We start from the raw sequence: 26,249 nt of genomic DNA, 5'->3' as shown, positions 1-26,249 counted from the left end.
TGAACAAATGATCCCATTTGGAGGGAGGGTTGGGTTTTAACAGTTGATTGCAAATAAACCTTCCAGACTTGGAATCAAAGTCTGGGCAATGGCAGATGGAAGCAATGTCTACATTCTCAGGCAGCAAATTTACACAGGTAAAATGTAGAACCGGGAACACCAGATTGGATTGGGTGCAAGGGTTGTTCTTGACATAACAGCAGACTACCAACACAGGAACTACATTTTGGTAACTGACAATTTCTACACAAGCCTCATATTGGCTCAGAAGTTACTTGCCAGAGGCATACATTGTTTTGGTACTGTGAGAGCAAATAATAAACATTTTCCAGCAGACCCCATCTTTCCTCAGAAACACCCCCCAAAAAAACACTCATGGAACAGTGTCCTGGAGAAGCAGCCAAAAAATTATGGCGGTATCACGGTATGATGACAAGCCTGTCTAATCCTAAGTCCAGAACATTCAACATAAGACCAAGAAGTAAGGGAGAAGCAGCTACTGTGCCATGCCCACCATTACTGCATGACTATAACAAGTATATGTGTGGGAGTGGCAGAGGGTATCAGAATAATCGCTACTATAGTGTAGGACAGAAATGGAAGCATTGGCCACCCAGAATGGTGTTCTTCAATAAACAATGCCTTTCTCATTTACAAGGCCACACAAGCTGGTATGATACTCACATCCAAGGAATTCAGAATGATATTGGCAACACATCTGATGTCCGGATATGTCACCAAGGCCAACATCCCTGTTGGGAGGAGAAGAGTAAATGCAAATCTGGAACCAAGGTTGCAAAATGATAGCCCTCACATTCCAGTTGTTGGCCCCTCAAGATTTTTGTGCTGTTTGTTCTACTCATTTGTGCCATCAATAAAGAAATGAGAAGAGACCAAGGTTAGCTAAATCAATAACCAGATGTGAGACATGTGATGCACATTTGTGCCTGGACAGTAACAGCAACTGTTTTTCAGTTTGACACACCGAACAAATACTCTTTTTCGTTTGCTATGGTGTGTCAAATGGAAAAAAAATTGCTCTAAAATAGTATTCTGAATCTTTTTGAACTGCTGACTGCAAATTGTTGACATTTCCTGAAAATTAAGTCTTTCAAACTACTTGATAATACATCCAGTTTTGTTCTACGAATTTACAGTAATTACATGTAATTAATAATATACCTGTAAAATGTGGATGCAAAAATTTATTGCTGATTAATGATATATAGTTATCCATACCTATGAGCAAAACAAATGGTAATAACCTGTCACGAGAAACATCTTACGCAGAAAGGAGTAACCCTGTACGTGGATTATGTAATCTCAGGATATAATCTACAGACAAGGCATGCAATTAAAAAGAAATGGCCATCGCAGTGTTTGGAGAACCACAATTTGAGCTATATAAGTGGCCTTTGAATGAACCAGTGTTGGAAGTGACAGTGTTGGAAAACAAAGTTATGCTAAAGAACAACTTGGAGTCAAGCCCAGAGAAACCATGATGCTGGAACTCCACAGGAATAAGACCAAAGAAAGAAAATGGGGTGTGAAATTTCCAGAGGTGCCTTCAAAAGTACCAAAGAGAGAAATGCTTGCTTCCATAAACGATTCACTTGGTCTAGTATCACCAGTATGCCTTGTGGAGAAGCTTTTGTTCCGAGAAGTCTGTGATCAGCATCTCTAATGGGACCAGAAAGTACCAGAAAGCAGTGGAAAAATTTTACCTTCCACACCAAGTTCAATCCCATGCAGTTTGCCTTCGGAGAAGCGGAGAAGTTGGTGCAGTATGCACACATCCTGATGTTACATGGGGGAGTTGGTGTCACAATGGCCTTCAGTAGACACGATTATTGGATACCTTGGCTGTGACAATTGACAACGAAAGCGACAGGAGCCTGTTTCAGATGCAAAAGGTTCCAAGCTACAGCATTCCATAGTCCATCACCTGGGATCCTACCTGTAAAGATCAGTTCCAGTTACATAGCATGTAACTTCCCAAGACACTGGAGTGGAAGAAAGCCGTGGTACTGGATAAGGTTGGGGGAGTCCCTCAGTCTTGCATTGTATCCACATTAAGTGGCAAGGAGCTGCATCGAAACCAATCACAAATAAGACAGATCCCTCAAGCTTGTCCCAAGCAGGTGAAGTTTGACCTTAAGAGGAACAAAGTTCGTAGTTTCTCCCCAGGAACAGAGTGCAGTCTGCCTATCAACCAACCCAGCCAGTCTAGCCCTAGGAGGGGTCCAGTATCAGGAGCAGTTCAGCCAGTTATCTCAGCCCCAAGTGCAGGAGGTCAGTATGTGACACATAGTGGGAGGGTGGTCAAGGCGCCTTCCAGGATGGACATTTTAAGTTACACTCTTCATGGATGGACATTTGAGTTTATACCTTCCAGGATAGACATCTAAGTTACTTGAATTAAGATATTTGTATTAAGAGGAATATTGTGTGAAGGTGTTAACCCTATAGAACTCTGCAGAACAGTTTTTTTCTTTACTTTGTTTTGTTGCAATCATCTGATCTCATTCCTCAGTTGTAGTTTCCAATGTTACCTTTATACTCAGAGTAGTTTTCTTTGGAAATGGAGGATGTAATGATCAGTTCTGGTTACTATCAAAATCACTAGAGTGGTAAATCTGCCGTTGGAATTTTGAAGAAGAAAAACTGCCTCCCAGCACTTCCTCTCGTGCAGCACATGACACTGCAGTCTGACGGAGCAGAAAAAAGTTGAGTTTTGTCAACGACGAAACACGGCCACATGGTGAGCACAGCCGCCAAGTAACGACTGCTTCAAGCCCTTTAGAGTCTTATGAGTCTTCTCAACAGGAAGAAATAAAAAGACGAACTCTGAAGGTGGAGGAGATGCAAAGATGCACTCCGACTGTGATAAGTTCACTCCTGGTGTGTAGCAAATGCCACCTGCGAGAAGGACACAATCGCTTGAATTGTCCTTACCCTTTGGCCTGTACGTCTTCAGTGTTCTGCAAGAACGTCCAGAAACATCCAGAGGAAAAAAGTTCCTCAAGGAACTCATCAAAGAAGGGACTGACATGGGCAATTAGTTGACATCAATGCGAGAAGAGCTAAGTTTGAAGAAACAAGCTGCAGCTAGAGTGGCCTCAAGGTATGTCAACAGAGTTAAGGACACATTAATTGAAAGTGATCCAGAGAAATACACCAGAGAAGCAAGTGGAAATGAGAAAAAAATCTGCCATCGTAACATCCTTTGGCCAAGGTGATGATGATAACCAGTTCGCACTTGCCATACAGGAAAGTTTTAAAACACTACCACCAGGATTTGACGTGGAAGAATTCGAACAGTGCAAGCAGAACGTTCCAGCCGAGATTAATCCATCAGAATCAGCTGCGGTGGATGAACAAGCGATATCCGCAAACCCAGCTGTTCAAGAAGCGAGTGCCCTAAATTTAGAAAGACTTGCCCCTGCGGTAAGCCTACTAGAAAAGTTGCCACTTCAGTGTTATTCATGACGGGCCCAGTTTATGTTATCTTCTTATTGACTGAGTTAAATTCTTGCCGTATGAATGTTATTGCTGTTTGGTTCATGTTTATCACATTCTTACCAATGCCCCCGACTGTTGTTAACCCTTTGACCCCTGAATTTTTTACTAAGTTTTGCTAAAAATTGACATGGATAGAGAAAATGGCTAATAAAAGCTTAAGTTTTCATCCAAACCATACATAACCATATATTTCTAGAAAGTAGATGAGATAAGCATTTTGAAAATGTAAACATTATGTTGTTAATTATTAACTAGTCTGGTTAGTCATTGATTAAGGAGGGTGATGTTCTAATCCAAAGTCATGAGAGAAACAGAGGGAAATGGAACTTGGGGATTGTTGTGAAGCTCATCAAAGGAAGAGAAGGTGTCATCAGGGGAGCATGACTGCGGATTGAGAGATCATTTGTAGAGCAAGCAATCCAACAGATATATCCAATGGAGTTGTCATGCAACATAATATAAGGAACCACAAGCTCAAGCTCTCAATCCTGGGGCCAGAGTGTTCACACTGAGATTAGCAGCTGTTATTGCCGCACAGCCCATTAAGAACACCACAGAGCAAGTGAGCAATTGAGCTGAACTGCTGTGTATATCAAATAGGGGGAGAGTGTCATGAACAGAGATTGTAATGCGTGACATTTGTTTACTTTTGTCACTGTTGTGATGATTATCACGTGCACTGCAAGCGTACATTCAGATGATCTAGGATTACAGAATTTTGCAATCTGTGAGAACCTTTCAGGGAGAGAGAACTGTAAAAGCCTTTATGCCAGACAGGAGATCATACTACATTGAAACCATAAGATGAGTTTTCTTTGCTAGCTCTGAATTGTTTGCCGACACCATTAATTAAATCAAGTTAAAAACATCCCAAGTCTTCTTTTTTTTAATCAATTTAAATTTGAGGGATTCGTTTTGTTGGCAGCTGATTATGGGTAAAACTAATTTAGCTGTAAATGATGGATTACTGACTTTTAAATTTGAGTAAGTATTCACAAGTATTTGACAAACTCTACTTTCTTAGCATAGCATTGTGTATGTTAGATACTTTGAAGGAGATAATTGTTTACCAATACACTACTGCGATTTTCTCACCAGTTTTAAAACATGTACAGACACCTACTGTACCCAACGCACACAGTTATGCCAATGACAGTCAAATTTATCTTTCTTTTCGACTGCACTCACCGGCGTCTCGGGATACTGTGCTGTGGAATATTAAGAATTGTGTTGTGGATGTCCATACGTGGATGCTCTCTAACCGTCGTCTGATCAATGACACCAAGACTGAGTTTGTAATCATACGATCCCATCAGCAAATCTCCACGAGTTATATTGACGAGATTACAGTTAAAGAATCCATAATCAAACCCGTGAAGGTGGTGCACAACCTTGGAGCATGGTTTGATTCCCATATGTCAATGAATTCTCACATTGGGAAAGTGTGTGATAAAGCATTCAGCAGCCATTATAACATCCAGCAGAGCAGGAAATTCCTTTCAGAAGAAACAACGAAGATTTTGGTGCATGCATTCATCACATGAAATAGATTGATTACTGTAGCTTATGTGTGTTAAAATTTACACAGACTATTAAATGAGCTTTAGTACATACAGTTTGTATGTAATAATAAAACAATAAAATACATTTATGAAACTTGTGCTAAAACTATAAATATTCTATAGATATTGGCAAAGGTTCTATTGCCGAAGGTTTTAAACGTTGTCCTGGGAACCACTAGCAAATCCAGGCTGTCAGAGCGTAGGCTGTACCGACCGACAGGCTTGGCTTTTAATAGGCCAGAGATATAAGACGGTGCTTTTGCATGCAGGGCCTTGTACACTAGGAACAACATCACTCGGTAACGAACTGGAAGCCAGTGTAATCTTCTTAGGACAGGAGTGACTGTGCCGCTGCATTGAGAACCCTTTGTAAAGGGTCATATTGGTACTGTGGGAGACCATAGAGCAATGAATTGCATGTATTTTGCACATAAATCTGCAAGATCATGCCATTTTGATCTCTAATACAGGTGTATAAGGGGGTAGGATCTTAAGAAACTGTGGTGTGGCATTGGTGGGGGAGTGGAAATAAATGTGAGTGAAGCCATTGAATTTATTCTGGCAAAGGACTTACACTCAAAACAATAGTGATTAACTGCCATTATGAGAACATGGCACATGCACCACACAAACAGGGATGGTAGGTTAACATACCTTGTTGACTGTCAACAGTTTTATTTTTGTTGCATCTTTTTCTTTACAAACAGTACAGACAACCAACTCTGCAGCAACATCTCTCAAAAGTGTTTTTTCTAATAAAGAAAACATGAAAAACAATAAATGCAAATTACTTCCACTCCAACACATTCATACCCCATTGTTTCCTTGTTGGCTGATGGTGAGATTCTGTCATGACACAGGTCACATTTCAAACTTTATACAGTTCCAAAATGTCTATCCAATTTTCACTTATAAGAGATATACCAAACTGCCTACATCATAACAGTGCTACAGTACCGCCTGGAACTATTGACCCATCGGGACTAGGGCATACCTCGTCTTTACCGCGGGTAGTGGCCGCGCCTCCACCTAGGTGAAAACACGGTCGTTCCACGGTGAAGTCGAGGTAAAGTGTGCCGCGGTAAATTTGCCGCGGGCAAAAAGACGAGGCGTGCTGCGAGAAAGAACAATGAGGCCTGGTTGCATTTCTAAAATAAGTGTTAGAGTGAGTGAAGACATTTATACTGCAAGTGTTCGAGGTGCGAAGAATCAGTGCTTAATCGAAGGAGTTATTTGAAGTCAAAATGGCGTTGGGTATAGTTCACGTAATAGTTCAAATATTAAAATCCTGAATCTTTGCCTCGGCAAATGTTTGTATTCAGTCTTTTCAGAGATAATAAAAGTAACTAACAAACCCACACTTGAAAGAAGCTTGTTACATGTATCTCCGAGGGTATGTTAAATACGCAGTGAAATACATGTACGTTGATTTACCTGCTTTTCAAAACACTCAGTGTAAGTTTACGAAAGAGAGTTTGCTGAATTGTCATAAAAAATCCTTTGTTTTTAAATTTAGGTTTTTTAATTTGTTCATTTCGATACAAGTGACGGAGGGCAAACGTCTTGTAACATTTAACCGTAATTTGCATAGGAGCAAGTTTGATGTTTGTTTTGCACTCGTGGGAACCGCCGCTTCTGATTCATCAGCTTTTTTTGTACGTGTCCGACCAAACAGCTGCTAAAAATATCTCCTGAATTTTAGAGCAAGCTTGTGATCTAAAAGAATCGGATATTGAGAGGGAATATTATTCTTGTGGCAATGCCAAGTTCATTTTAAAAGAAAGAGGTTTAAAATAGACTGTAGACACAGGCGACAAAATTTGCGAAGTCGACACAAGGGTTTCAAGTTACAATAACATCGTCACGTTCAAACATGTTTTATAATCCGTAAATTTTGTAGGTCAGTTTTTTTTTTTTTTTTTGCTTCTCCCAACTTAAAATTGAAATAACTTGGCAAAAAATACAAAGTAAACAGCGGACTAACATTCTGGAATGCTGCCGTGTTGCATCAAACAGCTTGTCATGTCAGGAGTCCGAGTGACAATGACCGACAATGTGTTGGAATTGCGATTATCATTCGGGCACTGAGCGACACAAAACATGCCGAAAATATATAAATGATTTTAAAAGGTCCGGCAAATGGAACTCCACAGACTGTGTCAAAAATTCAAGTTTGCTTGTTTTTTTCTTGAGCAAATCTGCACGCTTCGAAGCTTCGATAGTGAATATGCGCATTGTCCACAAGAAGGCTTCAAATGTTTTCGGTATACCGGGTTTTGGGATATTAAATCAGAATCTTCCTCAAAGGATTTTTTAAATGTGGTCGGATACTCGAAAACGGATTCTCATTTTCTTCAAATGGTTCAAGCCTTCAAGGGCCGAAAATCGTATGTATATCGCACATGATCGTCATAGAAGTTGACGAACCAAAACACAAAGAGACAAAAGCGTATTTCAAACTCTACCGCGTCTTTTCTTTACCGAGGTTTTACCTCGGTGAACTTTCCCGCGGCAACTTTGGAGCCATACCGCAACCGAACCGAGGAAAAAAAACTTCCTACTGTGGGAATACCGAGGGAAACCCGCGAGTGGGTCCCGCGGCAACGACGCGGCAAATGGGTCTATAGTTCTAGGCAGTACTGTATTTCCCTCTAAGTAATAACAAAGATCTTTTGAGCATCAACAAAAAAACTCACAGAAAGAACCAGAGGGATGTGTCCATGTGGTGCCAAGTGCTCAAAACTGGAAATCACATGAGCACTGCTACATTTAAAATTTGGTACTAAATGAAGCTTACTGTCCCCCTTTGCCATTACACAGATGACAATAAAATGTATGAATTTTGTGACCCTTCGCATGAAATAATGGTAAGTTTTCGTTCACATGTGACATTTGTAAAAATCAAACTAAGCTGAACATTTTATCTTTAAGGTGGTACTGGAGGCTAATTTGCACATTTTCATCACATATCTACATGCATAAAATCTGTTGAAAAAATCACCTAAACTTCATCAAATTTTCACATTTAACATGTTATTGCATGCAGTTTTATTAAAAAATGTTCTTATTCCAAAAGAATGAAAGGAATTCCTGAAATTTGATCTGTTAATGAGTGTGGTCGAAACCTTGCCATTTGGCATATCTCTATAAAACTCAAAGAAAATGTCCTGCATTTCAAAAAGCATTGACCAATTGATGTGTAATGTTAAGACCTAGCATTGTGTCGGAGTGCATCAGACAAAACTCAAACGGAAAAAAATTATGTCTACAAATGTAATTATTCAATTTCATAAAAAATGTGACGCCACTACAAGTCTTGTATTTGAAGGCATTTGACGCACTGTGACAAAAATGTTCGTTCAAGTACTTACTTTGCGGCTGCCAAGTTTCAAGCCCTTCTGATAAGCCTTCGAAAGTAATTTTAAATGAACAGGCTCCAACCTCTCAATCAAAATGCATTTTTTTCTCAAAAATTGCGCTGGAATTGTCAAAAAATCAGCTTGAAAGCTTCCATCAGCTTGGATTCGATGGCAGCCATGTTTTTTTTTTTTACGCCTGTAATAACAGATTACAGCGGTAAATCATCAAAAACGGTCCTTTTTAGGCCCATTCTTTCCTTTTACGGGGTGCTATTTTTCCAACGAAACCAATCAGGAGAGGCGATTATATTTACAATGACACCTCTGCATAGCAACAGCACCCGAAACAGAACCCCAACAGTGTGACGGCCTTGAATCAAACAAACAAAAACGTGTGATTAAAGAAGCTAGTTTTAGAGGAGATATACGTCTAAAAAAAAAGGGAAAAGTGATGCCGCCAAGAAAGCAGTTACACACGATGAAGGTGAAGTCCGAAAAGGGTAATGAAGCTTGTGGTTCAGGATCACAGTCGAGGATAGCTAGCTGGAGAATCATGCATTTCTCTCCTGTTTTCTCCTGGCTTCAGGATCACCAAGCACGAAAATAAGAGGAATAAACGACACGTACGCAAACGCGACTCTTGCCTTCGAGCGGTGTTGTGTTACAAGGATTCGATTTACAAAGGTTTGTATAGGAATAGCGGCTACGTCTATTCATCGGGAATATTTTGGCCTTCGTAGTACGATGGTTCAATTCGGAGCCAGCCAGCCTTGTATTTTTTTCTAGTGGATCACCACCACCAGCGCTAACTCGCTGAAAACACTTCAAAACGGCCTCAAACGCCGGGAAACAACAAAGAGTACCACACGGATACAAGGCAAGGCAGTTTTATTCACAGAACATTAAATTTTAGGTTTTTTATTCAAACCCGTAAAATTCCCATACAAACCTTTGTAAATCGAATCTTTGTAACACAACACCGCTCGAAGGCAAGAGTCACGTTCGCGTACGTGTCATTTATTCCTCTTATTTCATGCTTGGGTCGCCTGTGGTTAAGCATGTTTTGAATTCACAACGATGGTGTTTTAAAAATAATACGCAGAAGGAAGAAACATGCCGAAACAGATTTATCGAACGCTCACTGCCACTGATTTGATTTCCTTCAACTCTCGACCAGACTAAAATTTTAACCGGACGAGAACCTTGATGGTAAAGGGACTTGATACGACTTCGCATGTAGCTTGAAACTTTTGGCATAATTGGGACAAGATTGAGTAAAAACTTTACTCAGTAAACATTGTATATATATCAGCCTGTTGCTATGCCAACAGGTCAACATTCAAAAGCTGTGTGGAGACTGGATCGGGCGAGAACTAACATGGCCGTGTTGAGCGTGACAAAGCCGCGTTTTTGTCTTGAAGAATAAATACATGTAATGTCACCAGAACTCATGCCAGTGTGTAGTGCCTGCCTGCCTGTCGGCCTGAAGCAGACCATGAACAGGTAATTTTTATTTCCAGAATGTGAAACCTTCAATTGGAGGTGCAAACATAGACATTTTAAAATTCACTTGGCATGTGTTAATGTTTACATGTCATGTCCGTGAGGCGAGGGAGATAGAACAAAACAAGATAAATGTATCATTTACGGCAAGCGAAAAATCACTGGATAGAAATGAAAATTCGCTCAAAATATTGCTAAGTTCCACAAAAATTTTGCTCGAACTATCGCAGAGTGCCGCAAAATTTTGTTCGAACTATCACGGAGTGCCGCAAAATATCGTTGTCGCTCAAACAATAGGACTTGCGAAATATCGTCGAGAAATCATTCCAAACGAAATTTCCCTAATTATCGTTGAATAGCCCCGAATATTCGCAAAATTTGTCAAATTACGTTTGCATTACTTTTGCACAATACTGTAGAGTCAGTTTCAGATTAATGTTATATGTGACCGTGCACGGGAAAACGTACCTTAACGCTTATCCGTTAAACGGGCAAAAGCGTTAAGCATCCGTTAGTCATCCATTAGAAAGTTTTCTCAAGAACGTTAGAGGCGTAAGCCCAACCGTTAGGCGTTAGCATTGGGCCGTTAGAACGGAGAGTGCAGCCGTTAGCAAAAGGCATGTATGTTAGCCGTTAGCATCAGACCGTTAGACTGGACAGCATAAGCGTTAGCAAACAATCTGTATCCGTTAGCACGGCTAGAGAAGCCGTTAGGATCCGTTAGAATAAACCAGCACCCCTTAAACGGGTAACGATTCCGTTAGAATGGCATGACACGTGTTGAAGTAGAATGTGGTCGCCTAAAAACAGTGTGAAACAAGAGCCTAACGGAGGGTGGCTCTCGTAGTTGGCTTCCATTTAGTTCAAAACAATCATGAGATATAGCTAGGAACGCAGGAGCTACCTTTTCCCGCGAAATCCGACAGTTTTTAAACCAGGAACGGAAGATATCGTAGCTCCGGCTCCATGAAATTAAGTCACAAAAATAAATTACGACCTGGAATAAAATCAGTAAATTCAACAGACTTCTCTCCTCCAGCGCGCTTCGGTTCTGATTTGCATATTTGTGGACTTAACATGAACTTTCCCTCACTCTCCCTCAAGCAGTTACTATCTCCGGCCACAAAATGTAATCATTCAGTTGACTTTAAAGAAACAAGGCAATTCCGTTGGTTAAAGGCTCGGGGTAAAATAGAAAACTTCAATTTTGCAAAATTTCATTTGGGTCCAGTGCGAGCGATAAGATCAATTACCCGAAACAAACGTAAACACTGCGAGTCTACTGAGTACCGCAAATTAACGCTTGACGCATTTCTATATTCAGTACGTTCACTTGGATAAAGCCAAGATACCATCTTTTACAAGATTTAAAGCTTCTTTTAACGTTATAAAATACTGACAGAAGCCGTCGTTCGGACGTAGAAAGGAATTGCCACGCTGAAAACACTGGCAAGTGTTAGGCAACCAAATTCCTTCACATGTATCAAGCTACATTTGGCAGGTTTCAATTCACAAAGTATGGGTTCAAAAATTTGCATAAAGTTGTTTACATTTTCCAAGATGTGAGAACCCGCCATATTCCGGCGGGAAGGTTGATGAATATTTTGATAGCCTGTTGTCTCGTTGTCTCTGACTCTGAATAAGAAGAAACAAATTTTAAACAACATGTATGTGACAAAAAAGTTTGTGTTTATAGCATCGGACTAAAAGCTAAGCTATTCGTTCGTTACAAGTCCTTAGTTGTAAACCGTCAGACAACCGTTAAACGGCTCCAGTCATCCGTTAGAACAAATTGGGCAACCGTTAGAACTTTCTCTTCATCCGTTAGGCATACTTAGTTAGCCGTTAGAACGTTAGAGCCGCTTTGATCATCCGTTAGGCACAATTAGATAACCGTTAGAACTTTAGGATAAAACGTTAGAATGCTGTGCAGGCCGTTAACTATCGCTTATCTATCCGTCCGTTAGCGACCGTTTAACGGATAAGCGTTAAGGTACATTTTCCCGTGCACGGTCACATATGCTGCAGGTTTTCAACTCAGTGGCTAAAAACAGGTCTGATTTCACTAGCCAAAGAAAAATTTTTACTAGCCAGACTTGACGCACAGTTTCAATAATTCAATGGTCACCATCTTTCTTCATTATGGTAGATTGCAGAAGAAAAAAACTCATTTCAAAATGGCTGCCATGCCCTTCATACATTAATTATTTTCAAGACATGTATGTCCCATTCTCGGAAGGAAAACAAAACTTTCAGAATAGTAAATTGAAAGAAGAGGTACTAAGGAATACTTGACAGCTAAATTAAGGTGACTCCCTCAAATAAAAGTGTCATAATAATTTCTCAAACTTTCTTTTAATTCTTTCCTAGTATTAATTATTTCAAAAAACACAATCAAAAGAAAAGGTTACCATGCTTGTGAACGAGCTGCAATCCAACCAAGTTACTCCTAGTTGCTTTTGATATTCACTTTCTAATATGAGTCTATCTGGTCAGTTCTTGCTATGTCTGATGTAAACAGGTGGGGAAGTACAATCTGAAGCAGAATTGACCCAAAACGTTACTTGAGCATGCTCTCATTATCACTACTTTATGCCCATAAGTGATGGATAAGGTTGTGTATCTGGTGATGACTCAATTTTCTGTCATCAATTTTTTCTACAAATTTTTCAACATAAAGAGCATGATAGCTTAAAGTTAAAATAATGAGATGAAAAAGACAGGTCACTGTGCTTGTACAGGAGAAAACAAACATTTCTTAATTGGCTGAGCATAGTGTCAAAGAGAACCTGACTATGTTTCCAATGTGTGCACACACTACAGGGTCCTCCGAATTTCAATCACATTAAAATACTGGTTCTTTTCACACGTCACGAAAAATACAAAAAAAAAAATATTTCACATTCACGCAAAAATCAAGGTGATCACGATTCATTTAACTATGAAACAACAGCCTAACAGAATCTCTGAACAGTACGGACTGTTAACAGTCCAATTTAAATGTTCTTAAATCATAGCCAGTCTTAACGTCTTATTGATGCTGACAGTTTCAATGACTGTCAGCCATCTTTATCAAAACTTTATCAAATTCAACTGTTTATCTTCACTAGCCTGATGAATTTCTTCAAGAATAGACTGTTAACATTCTGAACTTGACACTTTTAAGTTTGCTTCTCAATCCCAAAGATCTAAAAGAACCCTTCTGTCACTGTAGGCACATCTTTATCAACAAAACTGGTCAACGATAGTAAATTTATTATTGGAATAAGTTGTCCCTGTGGTTGTTTATGTACGACTAAAAGACATTGACACGTTCAAGTTCAAGTTCTGTTTCCGCTACGATGTTTTTCGCCATTCCTGCGAGAGCCATAGTGAGGTCACGGCCAACCTCCCAGATTTTAGAAGGTTCCATGTGATTGGCTTAGCATAGGAAAGGAATGTGGTGCTCAGTTAAGGAGGCGTTGTAGGGAGGAGGTAATATGAGTCTCCCAAGGAAGGACGATTGTGTGGGAGGCTAATGTTTTGTGTGCATGCCAAAACTTCCATGATGCACACCCAATTTAGTCTACTGAATTCATTTGCTGAAAAACAACCTTTATTTCCATGTAATAACTGTTCTCAGCAAATTTAAACATTTAATTTAACAAACATGAAGAGATCTACCTTCTGTCACATCCAAACTCAGGGCAAGTGTGCAAAGAGCAACCAAATGGTATGATTCTAATCTGTTAGCTGGGAACCTGAAGAAGAAACAAACAATGAACATTAGCTGTAATCACATGTATGACAATGACAATAACCCATGGGCAATCTAAGTGAAGATAAGAAAATCTGAACTGCAGAAAATCTCAAGCTCCTTGGACTTACGATAGATTCAAAATTGAACTTAAGTGTTCACGAAGCACAATCTGCAAAAAACCTGGTCAAAGGATTGACATACTTTTGTACTTATGACATTTAGAAACTTATTCTAACAGATACAAAGCTACAATTATTCAAGGCAGCCATCTTACTGCACCTCACATGCTGCCATTTGGTGTGGCATGTCTGCAAATCTTGTGATGCCCACAAGCTAGAATGAGTGCAGGAAAGAGGTCTGAAGGTGCTCTATAGGGACAAACACACTACCCATACTTCATACTATAACTTAAGGCAGTCAGACTTTTCCATACCCAGATACATGTACAATACAGTCACTTATGGAAAACATTCATTGCATTATTTAGGCCCCAAATTATGGGGCAAACTATCAACAGCAGACAGATTAGCTAAATCACTGGCCATTTTCAAGAACACTATACAACTAGATCGTCTTGACCTTTTTGCTAAAAACTTCCTATATATTTGCAAAATCAAAGATGTAAAACCTGCCCTTCCTTTTTTGACTTAAAAAGGTGATTGAAAGGTGAGAAGTTGACATGAATTTATGTCACCTTTCTCAGCCCTACAATCTTCTCTGCCTTTAGTCTTTTTATTTTCTCGTCCCTATTGTTTGTCTTTGTTGTCCTTACTGTTGTAAGTTATTCAGTGATTCTTTGTTTTAACCCATTGCAGCCCACGTGTTTTCGACATTTTCACAAATTAGCATATTGTTAATAATTAACCTAATGTTCAGTAAAAATTGACAACTTACTGGGTCAAAGAAACAGCACTCCTTTGGTCTAGCATAGCTAGAATTTCTAATTGTCGAATAAAATACCCTAGCTGCGAATTAAAGATTACCCAAAAAACAAAGCTGAAGGTAAAAATTTCAAAAATTTGATGAAATTTGATCCTCACGTCACATGGCAGTAATTTGATCCGCTCTCGAGAAGACGTGTTTGTTTAGGCAGTCATCACATTTCATCAATGAAAATAGAAAGAAAAACAGGCAATAAACCTTTCCTAAATAAAACATTTATTCAAATAAGTCTTTGTATAGGTCTTAGAAGAAAACGCGTATAATTTTTGCCTCCAGGCGACCGACTCGCAAGCGATTTGAAGCAATTACGAGTCAATTTTGAAGCGAATTTATCGACCCAAACGGAGCACGTTATTCAAAACTTTTGCGAAAACTGTTCGGAATACGAAGAATCGATCAATTAGAATAGTATTTCAGTATAATTTTTGCCTCAAGGCGACCGACTCGCAAGCCATTTGAAGCAATTACGAGTCAATTTTGAAGCGAATTTATCGACCTGTGCGGAGCACGTTTTTCAAAACTTTTGCGAAAACTGTTCGGAATATGAAGAATCGATCAATTAGAATAGTATTTCAGTACAAATCCACAATCAAACCTGTAATTCTTTGTGAGTTGTATTGCAAGAAATACTCTAACATCACCAAGAAAGTCCATGGCGAAAATAATGATTTGAGATGTCCACCAGCTCGTCACCTCGGTAAAACTACAAATTTTCCTCGAAGCATAATTTCTTCGCCGTTTATGCCTGGATTTCCGCTGTTGAAACTGTCGAGTATTCCTTAGAAGTTCCTCTTTCGATTTACCGTTTCGAAAAGGTGTGTTTTCCTTCGGAAAATCCGAAATTGGCGTCTTGAATATTTAAGCGTAAAGCGCTTGGCCAGCCATTATCGATGAAATCTGATATTTTCGGAAGACAAAAACCTTTTTGTGTCTAGACCCCCCTAAGACCTAAAAATATATGCGCAGACGATAGATTCTGATTGGTCAGTCTTTTCTAAAGACAATTAGAACAATAGAGGACAAAATTATCCCTTCTAGGGGAGGCTGGAACCTAGCGCGGGCGTGCGGAAAATATCGGCCGGTTTTGGGCGCCTCGGTCGTTGATGGGTTAAGCTTGATTTTGTATTATGTATTTGTATTTATATTTTAAATTTGTACCTTGTAATATTGTATTATGTCTATGTTTAATAAAGTTATTATTAAAAAAAACACAATAGATAAACCTAATATCACTGTACTCTTAGATGATGGTTGCAAGGGATGTGCCCTCTGAAATTCATAAACGTGTTTGTCAAATAATTTGATTATTTAATTATTTTTTCTTAATCATATTTTATTATTTATTTTGATACAATGCCTTGTAAATATTATGATTTTTCTACAGACATTGTTCAACTGTAATTAAAACTACAGTTGAACCCCTATTAAGCCACCACCTATTAAACAGACAGTTATCAAAGACCCAAAACTATTGGCAGTTTAATACTGCAAACATAAACCCTGCCACCTTTTAGCCGTCTCTCCTATTATTGTTATGGGTATTAAGCAACCACCAAGAATTTAATGCACATAGTTTGGCCTTGTTTTCACAAATCTAATGAGAGATTAAAGTCCAAAACCAAAGGTTTTACTCTTTCTACTCTTTGAAGCTCCATGTTTCTCAGTGACAGCCACGTTTGCAGGACTTTTTTAAAAGTAATGCTCTCTTTTGCAATAAGAACATTGCCTTTTAAGTTTTTTATGCTGCTTGCCCTTTTGTAACATTGACTTACTTTATATGGTTCTTGTTGTAATTGAGACTTTATTTGATTTTTTTGAGAGGAATAAAATGCGATTTTAAAAAGTTACAGAATTTTCACCACAATTATCAGGAAAACATTGACTTTTTTAATAACAGCCTGCATGTATTTTATTTTATAAGTACTGAGATTTACTCACAGAGATGACAGTAATGAAAAAACCGTTCTGTTTTTAGTCACAGCCAATCAGCGATGCAAACAATGAAATTTCACTAGTGAAAAACATTGTTCGTCCAATCAGACGTATAGGTGATTGTACGTCACATCATCCTTGGCGTTAAAACTGGCAAGCCGCCTTTTTTATTTTCAAGATGTCGGAAAGGTTTGTGGATGCCGGTTCGGTTGACAATTTTATTGCAGAACAAGAAAACAAAGCCACGTTACAAAAAATACAACAAGATGTTAAACGTTTTGCAAACCTTTTTAGGAACCAAGAATGAACTAAGAAAAGTTGAAGAAATTCCAGCATTGGAGTTGAACGTGTACATGTGCAAGTTTATCATTTTGGTCAGAACCCAAGATGGCAAAGGCTATGAGCCTTCTTCACTCCGAAGTCTATTGGCAAGTGTTAAACAGCATATAAAGAAGAACAGCTACTCTGCCAGTATCATAAATGACCTCGTATTTGAGAAAACAAGGAAATTCCTCCTCTCCAAACAGAACTAAAAGAGTTCAAGAAAAAAGGAAAAGGAAAAAAGCCAACTGCATTGATAGCTTTAACCAGTGATGAATTGAATACGCTCTACGATAAAGGCCTCCTCGGTACACAATATCCTGAAGCGCTTTTCAACACACTCTTGTTAAACAACACCATGCATTTTGGGCTCAGAGGCTGCAAAGAACATAAATACATGTGCTGAAGCGATGTAAAGTTGAAGGAAACAGCAGACGGCGAGAATATTCGGAGTTAAATAAAAGACAAACCAAAACAAGAACCGGTTCAGACTGCTGCGATGTCAAGGCAATGCTGCCTAAAATGTTTGCCACCGATGGATCAGAAAAAGATCCTGTAGCGGTCTACAAGCTCTTTACCCAGAAGAGACCTGACAAAATCGTATGCACTCACCAACCATGAAGTAATCTCTGTATGTGCAACATTTGTCACAAGCCTCCAAGCATGTTTGTATTCAAATAAATTGACATTTCTAGCACACCTTTTCCTGATTCTAATGAATACCTATTAAGCAACTGTAGATGTATTTCATTTGCGTCCCCATAACATTTGACACTTCTTGAATCAAGTTTTTGATTAATTGAGCATGATTCAGACAATGCTGATTGGAAAGAGTTTGATTGGATTGGTGATGTTTTGTACAGTTGAAGTTAACCTGCTCGCAAGTAAAATGCCTTTCCACATGCGAGATCTTGTCAAGTACTGCCATACTCTGCAGACTGGCTGTAGACCCTTATCACTCAGCAGCCATGTTGAGTCTCAGGAGAATAAAAAGCTTTGTTTTTGCGTAGCAAGCCTCAGCCAGACACAAATTCAGTGCAAGGTTTGCCCTGCAAAAAGAAAGCTTTTTATTCTCCTGAGACTCAACATGGCCACCAAGTGATAAGGGTCTATTGAACTGCTGGTTAGGACAGCCATAGCGGTGTTTCTTTGCTACATTAGTGAACAACTGCTGCTCATACTCCACGTATGGAGAGGCAAATAACTTTCAGCATAATCTGAAATATAATTTCATTCAGCTGTTCAATTCACCAGTTCACACACAAAGCGCTTTGATTCAGACCTTGCTTTAGAAATAAGAACAACAGTAAGCACTGTACTACAAGTTAGTGAATTGTGCTGCGGAAAAATTGATTCGGGTTGCGTGTAAAGCAACGCAAGCCAGGGCTCAAAATAACGGCCGGTCATCGGACAATGTCCGGTGAAGATGATCGTTTGCCCGGACAAAATTTGGGTTGGGCGGTCATTGTGACTGGTCACGCTCACAGCTTTCAAATAAATAACCAGGAAAATAAATTCATTCTCATTAATTCTGGAAATCATAAACAGTTAAATCATAAAATATCTTAGCTGCTTGCAGTCACAAATTAGGAGAATACAGGTTAGACGGTCCCATTCTGAGGGTTTGCGCTGATGCCAAGGCAGTTTTGCAGTTTGCAATGAATATCGCAGCGATCAACGCCTGCTATAAACATGCAATTACAGTTTTTGTTGGGCGGACCGGGAAAATTAACTCTCGAAAAACAAAAAAGGAAATTTCATGTTTGTAGCATGTTTTATCATCTGCAAAATCATGAGAAAAGGGGCGCTTTACATTCACCAAAATTTTTCGGCTTGAATTTTCGGAAATTTCGGTCTCGAATGGAACAGGCTTATTCTTGGTCGGTTTCCACTTTTCGGTTGTCCTAAATTTTCGAAAATCTTTTTCAGAAAAGATCCTGTTCCATTCGATTCCCACCTGAAATTTTCAAAAATTTCATCGAATGGAAAGCCCCCAAGAATACATCGTAAAATGCTTTGAATGTCAGGTAAACAATGTTTCTCAATATGTGCTGACAAGTTAACCACCTAAGTCGTGGTGCTGCTGGGCCACATTTACAGATCGAAACGATAACTCTCGATATCTTTTATTCTTGCTTTGGCATCGGGGTGTTCCTCATTTTATCGAGGTCTTCTTGTGTAAAGCAACTTCGGCACATGTCTAAGAATAACGGTATTTTGCCATTGGCCATGAGTATATTTTAGTAACTCAATCAGGTTGTAGGTGACATTGAAAACTTCGAGAGATCCATGTGTTTTGAAATGGGAAGTGACATAGGCTTTCTCGCTAATCTCTTGGCATTCTTGAAGAAGAACAATTTATTGAAAGGCCTGGCTGCTGAGCATTACAGACGTACAACATCGGTTTTACTGTGGTGTTTTACTGTTATGTGTAATCTTACTTCGAAAGTTACTTAGGTTATTCCGTTAGCTTGAAATGGGATACCGGTATAGCATGATATTTGAAAGATATCCAGAAGTCAAGGACACAAATCCTATCTTCTGGACACTTGACGTTGGCATTTTTTTTTTCCCACATACTGAGCAAAGGCAAAGTTCCGTCACTTGTAGCATGAGCCTATGCCCTATTAGTGTTTGGTAAAAATCGCTTCCACACCTAAGTCATAATTTTATTTGAAACTATGTACAGAGTAAAATCACATAATGGTTTTATGAGCATTTCTACTAACAATAATGTATCGAGTTTTGATTGTCATTCTCACTTCCAGCCCCCCATTACAAGTTTTTTTGATGAATAGCACCCAGAAGCCACTGCCTGTGGAAATGTAAATAGCGAACATAAGTGATACTTTTAGCGATCAAAACTTTTATACTCTTTTAATAGCAAGGAATTTCTGAGCATGATACGAGGCGATATTTTTGACTTAATTGGCTATTACTTCAAAACAAACATTTTCAATATTTTGACCGGTCAGCCATACTGGAAAGTTCGTATCTGATACGGTGAAGTTTTACGCCACGATTTTAGCAGACAATTTGCTAGGCCAACCTCACAAAATTTTTTCTTTGCGCCACACCGGTCGTACGACAGACTCATAAAACTTTATCCCACTCCCCTGATGGCCATGTAGCCAAATACTTTCTTTGTTCTTTCTTTGATTGACATTTTTGGCATTGCCGTTACAAATTTTCTATTTTTCTGTTCCGTATTTCACCATATTTGACTTGCAGTTCATCTTAGTCTTCCAAGCCAGAATGCCCCAAATACCTCATTTCATTTGAATATATGCATTTTTAAGGCAAATGTTAGATAAAGTATGTTCAAGCCCCGACCATGTGATCCAACATTTCCGTTGAAGTCATTGAACATGGTGTTGAAATACTGGCATTTTTAGCCGGCTCTCAAGCGTTATTTCGTAAAAAACCTGACCTTCGTCTTATCATTTTGTTACTACGGTCAACAAGGCTGACATGAGCGGGAGAAAGGAACCAATAAGTAGCATAATTTGCATGACATCACTACGTAGGGCCTGCAGGGGGTTTGGAGTGGAGGATGCTTTAGTATGTGACAACTAGGGGGGTCCATGCTCCCCCGGAAAAATTTTAGACTTTAGGTCTTTTGAAATGGCTAGAAATGCATCAGAAGCTATCTAAAGTGATGTAAATTTTCAATCGTATTGACTAAAATATGTTTTCTTTTCTTTTGAAGTAAGGGGTCAATGCTTCAGTCTTGCCCTTCCGTTTGACCAACACAACAGGCTGACGACGCAGAAATTTTCGACTTGTTTTCTTGTGAAAGCCAGCAGCTTTTGAACACCCAATTTTGTTGTTCATGTTTCTGTATATCGTCTTTTTTGTTCATTATGACAGCAGGATTGAATGATCCAGGATGACCGTAGCTGTACATAAGTTTATTCTCTGTTTCAAACATTCAGTTACACGTAATGGTAATAAGCTGAGTTTTCACTGAAATGAATGCCTTTGTGCAAAAACTCTCTTGAACTTGCTCAGTGATGATACTTTATCTCATGAAACAACGATCCAGAAACGAATGAAAATAAAAACAACAGCTGAAATGCCCTTACTGTACGGTCGAAATCTAGTCGTCTGTTCAGCAGCAAAACTAACGATAAACTGTCGGAAATTGTCAAGTTTGTCAAAGAAAACCTTAATGTAGTCTTTATAATAAGTAAGGTAAGTTGTTTTTGAAAGTCATGGATATGGTTAAGTAAAATAAAATATTTAACAATTATTCGCCGAAGGTGAAGTAAATATTGGTGAATATTCCCCGAGACGAAGTTGAGGGGAATACCGTACTCACCAATATTTACTGAGCCTGAGGCGAATAATTGTTTTAGTATAATTACTCAGGTGATTATCAGAGAAAAATAAGTGCCGTCCGAAAAATGTCGATTTTGTTTGTTTGTTTCAAATCGTCACGCGTCAATGAACAGAGACGCGCAATCTGCCGATCACATGCTCAATCGAAATCACATGCACAATCGATAAACTGGACACGGCCTCAAGCAGAATGTCAGTATTCTTTAACTGCCGCACCATTGAGACGAAGCACTGACTTCTGTGAATGAATGTTGGGTTTCTCCGACCAGTTTTACAAAATAGATGGAGATGAACCAGGCTTTTTGGTGTAAAACTCGAGCCGGGATCACAAGTGTTAGCGATAGCATTTTATTCCACAATTTCTTTTTGACATGATGGCTTCGCCGGTTAACGGACGTTTATAAATTGCCCTCGGAGATAAGCTGCTTCAGGTAGGAATTAAGTCATTTGTTGGCTTCACTAAACAAGTACACGGTTGTCGCAGATGAAAATATTTTGTTGTGAGGCGGTGACTTTAGATGGTGGTCGAGAGCCGCTCGAACCCACAACAAACTAGTTTTCAGATTATAAAAACTGTTTTCTTTTCTTGTCACTGAAAGGTAAAACTTACAGAGACACTTATTCATCTTGTTTACTTCCATGTTTTCAAATTCTGTCTTAAACTCGTTTTGTTTGTGAAATCATTCTGTTAATAAAGAAAATCTTGCTCGAATTTAACTTAATTTGTTGTCTTCATTTTAAGTCATCGAGATCAACAACATGCAATTTACAAGGGTTTTTTTTATTACAATTGGCAAAATTTTCATCTCTTGCCTTCGAAAAGTATCACCTCGGACTTAGCTGCATCTTTAGTGCCTTTCGGAATTGCATTTTCTTTCATCCTATTTACTTCTTTTTCAGAAATGTCAACCAATAGCTAAGCGGCCATTTTGAGAGTTAGTGCTCCCGCTATAATCACCTCGCGCGAGGTGATTATAGCAGGATATGACGCAATCCTCGACCAATCAGATCAACAGAATCTCTATAATCATCCGAGTAATTATACTAATAATATATGTTTTAAACCCGCCCCTTTCTCTCCCCGGTCCCTGACTACGTGGACGCCATAAATTCAGCGGTATTATTTTTCGGTCGGCAAAAAACGGGTGAGGGGACGAAAAAACCAACGCCAACCCTCTAAACAAACCGGTCAGTATAAAATGCAGACTGCAGACTGCAGACTGGGTATAAAATGCAGACTGATATCAAAACCGTCTCTTCGTCAAATTCAGGATACATTTTCAATTTTCAACCTACCCAAGTGTCACGCAATCACATTTCCGAGATCATCTCCCACGAAATTGACCTTATTTTTGACCCATTTCTTAACAGTTTGCTTTCTTTATCTTGATTTGGTAGCTTTCATTTCCTGAGGCCCTTTCTTCACAAAGAAGACTTGAGCATTAGTTTGTAAACAATTACGCCCATGACGGTTTTCATAATCATTATAATGAGGGAAACAGACTTGATTTTCGAGGGGGGGAAAGCAATTTGACATCGACAGATTTTAACTAGTTTCTTTGAATATTAACGAAGTTTGTCAAAGACAAATTGTATACCTTCAGTATTCTGGCAATACATGAACACATATTTTATTCAAAAAACATTATTTTACTGCCACCCTGACTGCCACTTACTGATGTTGCGGCGAAAAGGTCAACCACTTGCGAAGTAAAGGTCATGTGTCCGCGTTATTGCTTACGTCATGCTTTGGGGTTGTTTATTTCAAGGTTGACGCTTTTCGAAAAGAATATAATAATGTCAAATAAATATTATTTTCATGGGAAATGATCTCGAAAGACGATTGTATGACACTAAGTTAAGTTGAAAAATAGGCACTCGAAGGAGTGCATGTGGTTTCAGCTACCATAATGAATTTAGTTATTCCCTGTGTTTGAGTGACCCTGAAAAAAGTCGTTGTAAGAAAATGACAGGGAATTTCTTCAATTTCTTCAAGTTTTATGTCTGCTTTTATGTGACTTGGATTTATGAAAAAGTTGCAAAGCTGGGGTGTTACTTCGGTAGGTGTATGTTATGTTAGTGGGGTTGCAAATTTGTAGACCACTTGCCTGCCTTGTTCTCCTTCTCTCTAGTACCAACCTTCGGCCCCTTCGGCCGGTAACAATAAACTTGCCAAAGAAAGGTTTCTATGGCTCCGAATGGCAAAAAAACACCATCCGTGACTCACTCAACATTTCCTTGAAACTTTATTTCAACATAATGGTAAAAGGCGACTTTAATATCTCCACTAAAATTTCAACCGATCGTGTCGGGTGAATATAAAGTCTCAAGTACCAAACAGCATTTCCACCACACAAACAGAGGGTGGTCTTCCTGTGGCTGCACAAGTCGCTCGACCACGACAGCCCAACAAACACTAATTCAGCGATCACTATTTTCAGTTGTTTGAAAACTCGGAGAAACTGTCCAAAATCCAAAAGAAACTTTTAAAAGCAAATAACCGATATATTGCACGAGAGTTCTAATATTAATTCTGTCTCATTCTCGTTAGCAGTGCAAAGAACACAAAATCATTGTAAATGAAAGGCAGTCTATGACTGCATGTGGCTACTGCTTTATTTTTGTAGTGAGAATATTGCAGTAAAAAAGCAACGTTGTATAAAATTCAGAGGGATAAATGAACAGCTCTAGTCAATGCCAAAATTGTGCAGCGTAATTTGTTCGTGTTGTCATATAATTTGGCGAATTTGGTATGCGGTGGAGGATTCCGGTTTGTTTACACTTTTATACACAGGGACAGTAATAGATATGGTTTGGCTCTCCCATGGTCTACCTGGGTTTACATAAGATTGCATGGTGAAGAAATTCCACAAATCAAGACACAAATAAACAGACAATAAGTTTCTTAATTCAAAAATTTATTCAGACAGACCTGGGTTCACGCCTGAAAAGCAAATTGGGTTATTCCAGAAAAAATCCACACCCCCCCGACGGATGGGGTCGTTTTTTAACCCCCCCTCTCACCTGGATTTCCTGAAGCACAAGACCCCCCCTCCTGTCTGGATTTCCAAAACAAAAGACCCCCCCACCTCCCGCCTGGATTTCCGGAAAAAAAATATTACTAGGCTTTTAATTTAATTTATTTTTAATATAAAATACGCACAACCACGTCTAGAAGATGTTCTTTTTTAATTTCTAAAGTTTCTGCTAATATTAAAAACTCTTTCGCGTGGAACTAAAACAAGAAAGGAGCAACAATGCGAAAAAGCGAATGAGTTCATCCTTTCCCGGTCCTTTGTGCCCAATGGACAACACCCATGGAATCTTAAAACGGCACACAGAAAACGCACTGGCTGCTTGTTCAACTGTGCTACGGACGATGGGACTTCAGGGAGGTTACCACTGTATATGTTGGAGGAACCCGTCCAAGAACTTTCTCCTTCTGTTGCTTTCGCAGTAAGCTTATACGTTTCCTATGTTTTTTCGAGGTACAGATGGCTACAAGTTCCTCTCGAGTATTTTCGACGAAGAGGGAATGTTTGGACCAAAATTCTTTGGAATTATCTTCTTCAGCTTATAGCTCTGCATCCTTGCCTGCGCAGTGGAATCCACGCTAAGAATGCAATGGCGGACGTGAAATTACACAACGGTGGCGCGCTGGGTCTGGTACGAGTAGAAATGTGTCAGGCGTTTCAAACTCTTCGTTGCAACAATGTTGCGATGGCTCGTTCTTTACTATCTTGTTGTTCGCGTTTTCTGCTATAAAAGGACCTGCGAAGGAACTTAGATTATCATTTATTTTAGGTGAGAAATATATGAACAAAATATTTCTTTTATTTTCAGGGTCTGAGAGCGCTGAAGTGTCACCGAAAAAAACGTGCGAATCGCGTGAACTATCGGTCGAAATGACTCCTGCAGAAGACTTTCTTAAGTTCAACCCCCACTCCCGCCTGGATTTCCAGAGTCTTTGACCCCCCCCTCTGGTGAGAATTTCCAGAATCCCATCCGTCGGGGAGGTGTGGATTTTTTCTGGAATAACCCATTCGTTCAATTTTCGCCTCGAGTGAAGTTACGTAGGCGACCGATCCAAGCGAACAGTCTGCGAGTCACTAGACTCTATTAAACTGAGTACGTTTTGGATACGTTTTACGAAAATTTCGCCAAAGCTATTTGAAATATGACAAATCGATCAATTTAACATAAAGCAGGGTAAAATTCACATTCAAACCTGTAGTATTTTGTTAGGTGGATTCCCAGTAGCATACAAAGATTTACGAGAACGTCTACAGCTCATGTGATGATTTGCAGACCTTGCTTGCGATTGCACATGTTTCGCCTTGACACAATCTCGAACAGGAATTTCTTCGCTACGAACTCACTGGTTTCCTCTTTTTAAGCAGCCGAGTGTTCCTTAGAAGTTGTGCTTTTGATTTACAGTATTGAAAACCTGTGTTTTCCCTCCAAGAACCACAAACTGCCACCTTGAAAATTCACGCATGAGAGACGCAGCAGCCATTTTGAATCTTCCGTACGAATAAAGCCGACTGAGATCTCGTCCACTTGTCGGGTGAACCTTCGGTATTTCGAACCTTTACGGAAAATGGACTTACTTACTTACACTACACGATGACAATGTAGGTTCCAGCTTTGTAAAAGCTGAAACCACAAAAATTCAAAATGTATCCTGTATTTGACCAAGACGCGGTTTTGGTCTCAGTCTGCATTTTATACCCAGTCTGCAGTCTACATTTTATACCTAGTCTGCATTTTATACCCAGTCTGCAGTCTGCAATCTGCAGTCTGTATTTTATACTGACCGCTAAACAAACGCAACCACAAACATTTGACGGCGGAAAAATATTTGTTGAAACAGTAAGTGGATTATTTATTTTGGAAATACCGCAGGGAACATTTTTTAAAATGTTTTGGATGTACGCCACGCCAACGATTAGACCCACCAAAAAGCCGCGTGAAATAAGCCAGAAGTTGGCGTAAATCGTCTGGTGCCACGCCGAAGTTCTTCGGCGT

The 26,249-nt window shown here is 39.3% G+C and overlaps 1 pseudogene; it reads left to right on the top strand.

Annotated features, from left to right (window-relative positions):
* The first annotated feature begins 16,737 nt into the window (after positions 1-16,737).
* LOC146489272 (uncharacterized) lies at positions 16,738-17,473 on the top strand (annotated as a pseudogene).
* The last annotated feature ends 8,776 nt before the right edge of the window (positions 17,474-26,249 follow it).

This window comes from Pavona decussata, unplaced genomic scaffold (genome assembly GCF_977016875.1).
Source record: "Pavona decussata unplaced genomic scaffold, jaPavDecu1.1 SCAFFOLD_6, whole genome shotgun sequence".
Lineage (NCBI taxonomy): Eukaryota > Metazoa > Cnidaria > Anthozoa > Scleractinia > Agariciidae > Pavona > Pavona decussata.
Note: the sequence above shows the minus strand (reverse complement) of the source record. Positions and strands in the feature narration are given on the sequence as shown.